The 10,517-nt window shown below is 42.9% G+C and overlaps 1 long non-coding RNA gene across 1 annotated transcript; it reads right to left on the bottom strand.

The window, feature by feature from the left end:
• Positions 1–491: 491 nt before the first annotated feature.
• On the bottom strand, positions 492–10,159 carry LOC146440721 (uncharacterized). Its single transcript, XR_014850360.1, has 4 exons — positions 9,734–10,159; positions 8,581–8,669; positions 2,959–3,040; positions 492–879 (listed from the first exon to the last, which is right to left on the bottom strand). It is a non-coding gene; the product is annotated as an uncharacterized LOC146440721 (long non-coding RNA).
• Positions 10,160–10,517: the final 358 nt, after the last annotated feature.

Below are 10,517 nucleotides of genomic sequence, written 5' to 3'. Positions count from 1 at the left end.
AAAGTGTGTTCACACTGGGGGTGTGAACTGGATTTGTGCAGCTGTCAGAGATGCTGTCACTCCTGAGTGACAGGCGAGTGTCCCATAATTTGCAAGGTTTCTTTCGGCAGACACATCATCCCTTCAGGTCACGTGAAGTTTTGAAGCTTGCAGTGGCAGTTTCTGTGTATTTTGGATGCTGGCAGAGCAGGGATTTTCCAAAAAAGCAGAGATTTTTTCACTCAATGGTCCTTTCTTTTCCCGTCATTTAGTGGCAGCCTCTGATGAGGTTTGTCCTCAGTTTGGAGGCAAGTTCAGAGCCTTCCATAGTGACTTTACACATTTTACACCACTTCCTCCTTAAGTCAGGAACAAGCTGGGTTTGTACATCGATAGATAACAAATCTGTATCATGCCAGGACTGTGAAACTGGTAAATCCATGTCCTTCTGGTGTTTGAGGGTAAAGAACTGAGGAAACCACATCCAGTCAACTGCTCTTGATGATCTTCAGGTAATCAGTATGACTGGAATCAATGATCCAAACTCAAAACTGATGTGGAGAACTTCATTTCCCTGATCTCCTGCCAGCTCTTTTCTTTGTGGTTGCATGATTTGCTTTTCAGTTGTTTGGTTTGGGGCTTTTTGGTGATGATAGAGTTTTGCCACTGATTTGGAAGTGGGGGTTTGGATAACATCTAAAATCCTGACACAGAAAGCTTTTCCTGTGCATTCAGGAATGACAAGTGAACAGTCCCTGATTCCCTCATTAATGCTCAAGAATTCATTAAGGAATTGATGAATTCTTTAATGTCCTTCCAGGCTCTTCTCCAGTGGGATGCTCCTCTCATTCAGTTGTGTGTGTAGATGACAGTCTCAGGGAAGGCACAGAGATCCCTAAGCTGGAGAAAATCAAGACAGAACCAGAACTTCGTATGATAACTCAGCCACCACATCACTGCACCCCAGCTAATTAGCTCCACAGATCAACAGGATTAATTAGCCCAGACACAACATCACCCTGGTTAAGCTTTAGAGTTTGGGCAGCAGAGCTAATAACCCCAAACACTGAGTGAGGTGTGTGACACCTTCTGCTGCTCTCCATCAGGGTGGAACAGATGCTCAAGGACATCCCCTTGCTCCAGTGGGTGATTTGCATGACAGAATTTAGAGCAGACCCAACAGTCTAGCGAGTCAGGGAGCCAAATAAAACAGAGTGGGCTGGTGGTATTAATTCATGGGTGTTCTGAATTAACTGAGGGATTTTTGCAGCTTTTTGTTAATGGCACAAAATGATGAAAGAGCCAGCAATCGGCGCCGTAAAATTTTAGACATTAATAACGTTTTAAAACACTAAAAGGAAAGGAACTATGTAATGAACCATATTATGCCTTTATGTCTGATAGCTAAGTACCTACAGAAGACATAATTTCTAACTCTGGCATCCTTACAGTTTGGCAAAGAATGGGAAAACAGAAGAGTCTTGGAGCAAATTAAAATGAGACAAATCAAACCAGAAATGAGAATACATTGTAAAGCAGGGTGACAGGGAGCATTAGTAAAACCTTCATGGAGAGCATCTTTGAATCAAGATTGGTTTGAGTCCAATTACTGGTGGGCAAAATTAGTGGTGGGATGGAATTTTGGGCTGTTACTGAGGTTGGTCTGGAGGAGCAGAAAGGCTTCTTTTGGCTCAAAAAATAGAAACTGTGGTGACAACTTGTTGGAATGAAAAGCCTGACAGGAGCTGAGGCAATGGAAGAGGGAGAGGAGAGGAGAGGAGAGGAGAGGAGAGGAGAGGAGAGGAGAGGAGAGGAGAGGAGAGGAGAGGAGAGGAGAGGAGAGGAGAGGAGAGGAGACTCCTGAATTAACAGAAGAAATTTCCCCTCCTATGCTGGCAAGAATTGTTACTTTCAGTTTGGAAAATCTGTGCACCTGAATCAGGCAAGGAAAATTCGACTTGAAATGTACCAGCTGAAGATCTGAATTAATGAGCCAATTAAAGTTATATCATCACCTGAGCACTGGTTACTGATGAGATGCACTCTGTCAGCCACATGGCACATGTAATGAACCGTCTTGTAACTTAAACTCACTGAGATAATTTTAATATATTTTACCTAGCACTTGTGAAAAGGCCAAGCATCCACATAAAAGAGTTCAGCTCTCAGGCATTAATGTTTCCTGCAGGCTGATGTGGTGCATATGGGCCATTACAACAACTTAGATAACTCGCCAAATTGTGATAATTAGAACCCAAAACTGAATGTTTAAAAGAAAATTATTCCTTTGCTCTTTAAGAGTTTGTTTTATAGTGGAGGCCTCTGCATGTAATATCCTTCTGTGCTTCACAGCTGGGCTGAGGAACACGGGGGAATTTTGCCTTTGCCTGAAAAGTGTGGGTGCAGGAGAGAATAACTGTCATGAGCTCAGTCACATACCACAGAACCACAGAATTATAGAATATATTTTTTTTTAGCACCTCTGCCTGTCCAAGGTATGTTCCACTTTTGAATGAGTAATGGTAAAAAATGACTGAAATACTGCTAAAAAGGAAATATGTTCACAATTTAGTCCATCATTATGATAATTTGATGTACATCTCTCCCTACAAAGGCTCGATGCATTGCCAGCCCTGATGTAACATTTAACAACAATATAAAAACATAATGGGTCAAATTCCCCGCAGCAGAAAATTATTCCAGTGCCACTGATTTTGGTGGAGAAATGCCAGTTCATAAAAGCTGAGGATCTGCTCTTTTCACAGGGCTCATTTTAATGATTAATAAGATACCAGATTGGTATTTGTTGTGGTTTGAAGTGATCAGCTCCTGATATCCTCACATTATTATTTAATTCAAGCATCAAAAAGATTATCACTTAATTTAAACGAGTGTGTGTGCATGAAAACCTCACAAAGCCTATTTAGGATAATCCTATCAGCTGGCAGCCAAGAACTGACTGAGTGATTTGTCACCCACTATGAAGCTGGAATCTCTCTCTCTTTCTCTCCCTGCCTTTCTGGGGATGTGCTGCATTGTCACAGCCAGCTTTTGTCCTCCCCTGGAATTAAAGAGAGTCTCAGGGAAGATAATTAACTGCACACAATGAGCAGGGCAGGGGAAGGATGAAGGAGGGTTGGTAGGAAAGGAAGATGTGTCTGACATCTTCCCTGTCAAGGGCACAGGATACACAGCCAGGTGTTGTTTCAAGAAAAATAAAAGTTTGGAGCAGCAGGGCATGAGAAAGGAACTGGTTTATAGGAGGGTTTAGAAGGTGCTGCTGCAGATTTGCCAGAAAGACTTTGGGTGCTGAAGGAATATTCTCCAGACCTGCAGAGCCCTCCAGTTTCTTTGCCAAGAAATAACAAAGGAAGGTGCTGCCGGTCTGTGTGACACAATGAGGTGCTAATTCTGGTCCTCAGTGCTTTGGACCTTCGAGCTTGAAACTCAGCAGAATCCAGGCAGGAAGGAGAGCACAACCTCTGCTCCTGAGGACTGCAAAGTGTCCTCTGCTCTGCCCCTGCCTCCCTCACTCCTGCTGTTTTCACACCACCTTCCAAGGCTCTTATCATGCTCTGCCCCACCCCGAGGGAAAGTTTGGTGACCAATATCTACCCCTGGCTCCTGCAGCTTTCTTTTCCAGAGCAAACCCTGGAGGTCTCTTCCCTGCTGTGATCAAGGGCTGTGGCAAGGTCAGGATTTTCAGTGTGGCTCCTCTGGATTTTCAACACCTTGCAAAGAGAGAAGGAAGCCATGGCAAGCCCTCAGAAGCATGGAAAACACTGAATTTGGGGCTTTCTAATGGGATTTGGATGCTGGAATTAGCTATAAGTGAACTGTAAATAAGCTGGGGTGGTGGATGGAGCAGTGGAAGATGCAGAGCAGCTCACCACAGTCTTTCCCATGGATAGGAGGCAGTGAACACAAGATATTGAAGCACACAGGGTGGGGAGAGGTATTCAGGAGGAAAGGTGTTTTTCCTGCCAATTCCTGTTCCCTCTGCTCTGCACCCTGATCCCTCCCCAGGTTCCACAGAGCCAGACAGGACAGACAAAGAAATCCACACAAAAAATGCCTCTAATTACAGCTGAGCAGATCTGCAGGGCTGTAGTAACAAGCACAGAAAAACATTAAAAAAAAGGGAAAACCCCACAACAAAACCATCCACAAAGTTTTCTCCTTTTATCAGTGCATTATAGAACATCTCTGACTCCTGAGGATAAAGCAAGGCCTCTTGAAATGTACTCCAAGAATCTGGTATTTTTTTCTTTATTTTTTTTTCACCAACCTGTCTTTCCTGTCGAGAAGACATAATGATTGTTGACAGTGTGCTTAAAGCTTAAGGGCTGTGTGCTCTTCCTCAGAGTCAAGCACAGTGCAAAGGGCAGGGATCTGCAGGGATCACATGGACAAGGAGCAAAGAAAACATAATTTTCACTCTTTTGGATTTTCAACACCTTGCAAAGAGAGAAGAAAGCCAAGGGCAACCTCTCAGAAGCATGGGAAATACTGCATTTGGGGGTTTCTAATGGGATTTGGATGCTGGGAATTAGCTGTAAGTGAACTGTAAATAAGCTGCATGCAGTTCAAAGTGAGTTCTGCACAGCCCATTCCTTCCAGTCAGACCCCACAGATGTACAAATCCAGTGAAACTGTGATTTTGTCCCACAAAGAGATGCAGATTTTTTCTGGATGGAAAAATTACTGTTCACAGGAAGAGCAATAATTTATAGGATGATTTTCATAGTAAGCAGAGATGGAGAAAACTCTGAGTTGGCAAACAGTTTTCTGCATCAGTTTTTGTTCACTGTGTCCATTCCCATCACCCCGTAAAAACTTTCAGGATGGTGAAACACATGTGAATACCTCCTTTTAAATGATAGAAATTTTACCTCCAAATAGAAATTATTTTTCCCTCTGTAGCTGTATAACCTTACATTCCAAGCCCATGGTTAAACATCTCCCATAAACTGAGGTATCTGCACTGCTAATGAATATGGCTCAGCTGGAGCTGAATGTCTTGCTATGAGTAATACAGAGAAACAGATGATTCCTTTGACTTATTGCAGACACTTATTTCAACATGAGATTAATCATCCCCAACAAATCCTTGCTTCTTTCCAGTGATTCTGAAAGACTTGAGAGAAACAACCAAGGTACAGACATCTGCAGAGTACTTGCAGATAAATCATACCCTTTCAGACAATTCTTAGTTCTTTTCACACAATTATTTTTTTCTCTAAAACCAGTTGATATTCTGGGTCGTAATAGCATTAGCATAAGAATGATTATTATTCTTCAAAATTAAAAATGAATGAATAATGAAACACCTAATAAATTTCCATAAGCCCCTGTGTAAGTCCCCTTTAGGGTTCAGTAGACCAATACTTTTAGCTGAAGCCAAAGGAAAAATGTGTATTATTGTCATGGTTTCTTGGAACTCCTTTCTTTAGATCTTGAGAATTGGTGCTATTGTACAATCCCTGCAACAAAGGGAACCTGTACAGCTCGTTTTTTCCTCCCTCCAATATAACTCAGGCTTGGGGAGAGTTTTTCCCGCTGGTTTACTCAATGTATAACTGGAAGTAGAATTAGGTCCACAGCAGGTGAGCCATCTAAGGCAGAGGATGGTAAATTGAATTGGAAGAACACAGCAATATTTTAAACTCTGTGTCTTCTGTAGCTGCAGAGAAGTCAACATAAACTGGATGATGTACAGACTGCTGGGAACAGTGGATTCACACTGCTTGAAAGCACATGGACTTCTCAGAGTGACGGTGAACTTCCCCTAAAAGTGCAGTTTTTGTACAAATAACAGCCCTTCGTGTTTGGCACCTGAACAATTCTTTGTTTCCAGCAGAGAAACTGGGGGTTTATGGCCTGAGAATGACAATAGGAATGTGTTTATTGCTAGGGTCACAGCTGGGGATGATTATTACTTTTTTCTTTGTCAAAAGAAAATGTTACAGGCAGCTAAATGGGCTTTCAGGCTGATTTGAGGGAGGATTCTTGGTAAAAAGTCCTCTCTCTCTCCCTCTGCTTTGATTTTCCTTTGCCAGGAAAATCCAGCTTTATCCAGGAGCATGGAGATCCATCATATCTTTGTTCTGACAGGAAGTCATGCAAAATTTACATGATTTTCTTTTACTGAGGAGGCTGGAGAGATACCAGGGTTAAGGGTTTGCAGGATTAGGGATTCTCATTGCCCTGCAAACTTACCTCGGTGCCTGTGCTTAGCAGAGAGGTCAGAGAGTCGATCTGGGCTTTGTATCAGAGCTTTTCTTCCATTTCATCTGCAAAATCTAAAAGTGCTGGAAAAGTCTGAGCACCAGGCTCTATTTCTAGCTCTTGTAAAGGCAGCACTTTGGGATGGTGCTGACATCCTTTAAATCCCAGCCCAAAGCTCCCTGCAGCAAAAGGCTTGGAGGTGCTCTGAAGAAGACATCCCACCACCAGAAGGCTGTGGCAGCAGCTCCCCTGCAAACCAAGCCCAAAAGAGACAGTTTTTCACCTTTCAAAGCTGCACCTCCCCTGCCCAGCTCAGCAGGGAGCTCGATGGTGACCTCAGCAAAAGGCTGCTCCCAGCCTTTACATAGACAGCAATGCACGTCTGAAAATCATCTTTTTTAATTAACACACTCCATCCCTCCATTCTCCCATCGACTTGGGGAGCTGAGATGTAATCTGATTTGATTCCTGTCAAGTAATCTTGTTTGGTTTGATAGTACTTCCCCCTGCTCCTATTAAAACCCTTTTCATTTTCGTGTATGCACTGCGAGGTGGATGTGCATCTGAGGGTGCACTGGAAACGTGGAGCAGCTGATGGATGGAGAAAGGCTGAAATTAAGTAATTCAGGGGGGGTGAAATTATTTAAGGCTGGAAAAACCTCCAGAAAGCTGAGTGTCTGATGTGTCTTTCAGAAATGTAGTCACAAAATTCCCAGTGCAAAGGAAGCTCCAGAAGCACAGGTTGGTTTGTTCTGTTTCCTTTGCCTGACTACAAACAATACACTTTACATGCAACTCTAATTTCACAAGATGAACTTAAAGGATCAGGAAGTCTCATGTTTCAGACTGAATCAGCTGGTGAACATCCAAATTGTAAATACAGGCCAGTGCCTGACCATTTATAGACATATCCAATGTAAACATCTTCAGCTGAGATTCTCCTTAGCATCAGAGGAGAGAAATGAATTTTACTGGGAGCAGGTCAAGCCATCAGAAGGATGGACATTAGTAATGCAGCAGAGGAACCCTGCTTAAAAAGGTCTGTCTCTTTCCCATTGCAAATGGTTCACAGATCCCTGCTCTGCAGGTTCTGGGAGCTGCTGAAATCAATTGGGAACATCTCATGGCTGGAATTGGCTCTGTTTGGCACAGGGGAAGCTCCTGGCAGCTTCTCACAGAAGCCACCTCTACTGATGACTTGAAGATTTTAGCTCCAATTTTTTGTGTAGCTGTAGTTTTGCTGTGTAGCTCAAGGCTCCATATAAAGTGCTAAAACTTCTGTTCCCAGCATTTTAGACAAAACAATTCCTCTCAGTTGGAAAATCCAAGGACACTTTTCTGCCCCAGAGCCCCAAAATATGTAAACAACAGTGAATTGGGGGAGCAAACTTGGGGTGATTGACATCATGACCTGAAGGTGTAATTGGAGGATTAAGGCTCAATATCTCTATGATCAGAATTTATAAAATGCGAAGAACTCGTGACTCAGCATCCATTTTGGATGTAGCCTCTCAAGTAGGCTCTGTCTGCCCTGAATGTACCTAAAGGCCTTCAATAAATTAATCTGCTTTTTATTCTCCTAACTTTGTCTGGCCTTCTGTTTTAGGCATCACCACATTTGCCCCACTCACAGATCCTTGCCCTGCAAACCCATTGCAATGGTAATGAGGGATTTTGATGCCCAGTAGGACTTTAAATAGCTTCAATCTGGAGCTTTACCACCACTGAGCTAGGTAAAAGTAGATGAAGGTGTAATCTTCAAGCCTTAGACATGATTGGAGAGCAAAATCCACCTGATGTGTCCCAGAAGAAAGCAAATTGCAGCTGTAATTTCCCATAACAGTGAGTTTCTTTTTGGAATTAATGGGTCCTGATATGGGAAATTCACATCTAAATACCAGAACTAGACAATTGAGGGGAAAGACCCCTGTTGTGGTATGAAACCATAACCTGGTGTTCTACATCAGTGCTTTACAGATATTCCAGCTCAGATGAGAAACATATAATTTTAACTTTTATATAAAAATACCATGAGGGACAGATCTTCTTTTGGTACTAAAACACTTGAGATGAGATGGCAAGATAAAGGATGTCAGAGGCGAAGAGGCTTTTTTTATGAAGCAGATTAGGAACAAAATCGGCTCAGACATCAGATTTCTGGAGCTCTCCTCTCCTCTCCCATGGGGTCATATTGCCTTCCTACCCTGTGTGTGCTCAGAAGACAGCTATGGGTAATGAACTTAATTACTGTAATTAAAACCAGAGCTGTCTCCCACTCCCTGCCCCTGAGGAAATGCCTGGACTTTGCTCCCATGAAATTGTTTGAATGAATTAAAGGAGTGGGGTAGAGATGCTGTTAAAGTCCTGATTCACCCAGAGACAGAGGCAGAGAGGCACACAGAGGTCAGGGATGTTGCTCTGTGTCTGAGCAGAGCCATAGATTTAACTTCATGGCCCATCTCCTGTTTAGAGTGCAAAAGCTTTAAATCTGGTTTTATACACAGATTATCTCAGTTCCTCAGACGTGCTGACCCTTTGAAAGTCAGCAGGATGAGGACAGTTCAGCCTTGGGACTGAATGGATGTAAACACAGGTATAGAGATATATCATCTGTATAAAATGTGTTAGTTCTTGCCTTCCCAAAGCTGAGAAAAAGATAACAGAATTAATAATTTTATTATGGTTAATAAATGAAAGACTAGGTAAAATGGTTGGTACCTCCTTACTTTCCCTCCCTATAAGCATATTCTGACTGAAATCCCTTATTTTGTGTTAATCACTTTCCTCAAGATTATTATAATCAAGAAAGATACAAAAACCCACCTCCACCAAAAAAACCCTACTGATCAAGTATATACATGAGAGATGCTGCCTGTACTGCCTGATTTCCAACGAGCATTTTGCCTCAGTCAGGATTCTTTAAAAATGTTTGATGGGGTTCTTGAAAATAAAATAGCCAATGAAGGCTTATTTTCCCCTAAAATAAAAGCAGCACAGCTGTTTTCTGTACTGCTGCACTGAACAGCAAGCAAAAATGCAGCTGTTAAATCACTTGCAGAACAGCCTGGCAGGCCTAAGTACAGCTCGTTCTGCTTGTCTTGCGACTAATGTCAAGTGAAAGGAGGTGACAGTAATTGGTGTTGTTGGGAAATGAGCTCTCCTGAGCAGCTCTGAGAACAGGGAAATGCAGCCTAGTGTGGATTGAGAGCTTCCTGTGTCAAGGAAAAAAATCCAGATTCAGGACTGAGGGGTGAAATGATGCAGCTGATGAAACATACACCTGAGGAATCCCTCTGAGATATTCGGCTGGAGCTGTCCCTTCCTTCTGTCTGGGAAGGCAAAGGATTGTGTTTGGTAGTAAAGCCATTATATCTATGGATGGCGTTCCATAGATTTCTTTTTGTGATGGGATTTTATCTGGAATTACAACTCAGTAAAATGAGTCCGTCATTAATAATGGTCCAGATAAAAAACTTTTGCTGAACTTAATGGCATGAAGTTCTGAGTCATATTCCTTGCCTCTCACCTTTGTCTCCCTGGATGGAAGTCAATTGATGGAGGAAGACGTCAGTGCTGGACATCCTCGTGCAGGTCTGGGAGCAAACAGGCTCCTGCATCACCATCAGAGCCAGGGCAGAGCTGCTCTTTGCTGGCTGTGGGATCCAGGCAGTGATTCAGCTCCTCACAGAGATGTGGTTTGAGGTAAGCATTGGATTTTCTCACGAGGTACTCAATCCAGTTGTCCTCAGGAAGTCCTCTGGTGTCATTCGAGATGCTTAGAGGTCTCCAGATATCCATGGAGGGCTGATGGGTGGCACAGTCATAAAATCATGGAATAGTTTGGGTTGGAAGGGACCTTAAAAATCACCCAGTCCCACCCCCTGCCGTGGGCAAGGACACCTTCCACTACCCCAGGTTCCTCCAAGCCCTGTCCAGCCTGGCCTTGGACACTTCCAGGGATCCAGGGGCAGCCACAGTGTCTCTAGGAAACTGTTCCAGTGTCTCAGCACTATGATTCTATTCTCTATGACACTGTGACTCTACGACTCTATGATTCTATGATTCCATGACTCTGTGACTCTGTAACTCTATGACTCTGTAACTCTATGATTCTATGATTCTATGATTCTATAATTCCATGACTCTGTGACTCTATGACTCTATGATTCTATGATTCTATAATTCCATGACTCTATGACTCTACAATTCCATGACTCCACGATTCTATGATTCCATGTGAGATGTCAGAGAGGCTGTTCAGATCTCTGTTGGGGTGGGCTATATTTAAAATTATTTCATATGTGTAATGA

This window comes from Lichenostomus cassidix, chromosome 2 (genome assembly GCF_008360975.1).
Source record: "Lichenostomus cassidix isolate B80296 chromosome 2, HeHo_3.0, whole genome shotgun sequence".
Taxonomy (NCBI): Eukaryota; Metazoa; Chordata; class Aves; order Passeriformes; family Meliphagidae; genus Lichenostomus; species Lichenostomus cassidix.
Note: the sequence above shows the minus strand (reverse complement) of the source record. Positions and strands in the feature narration are given on the sequence as shown.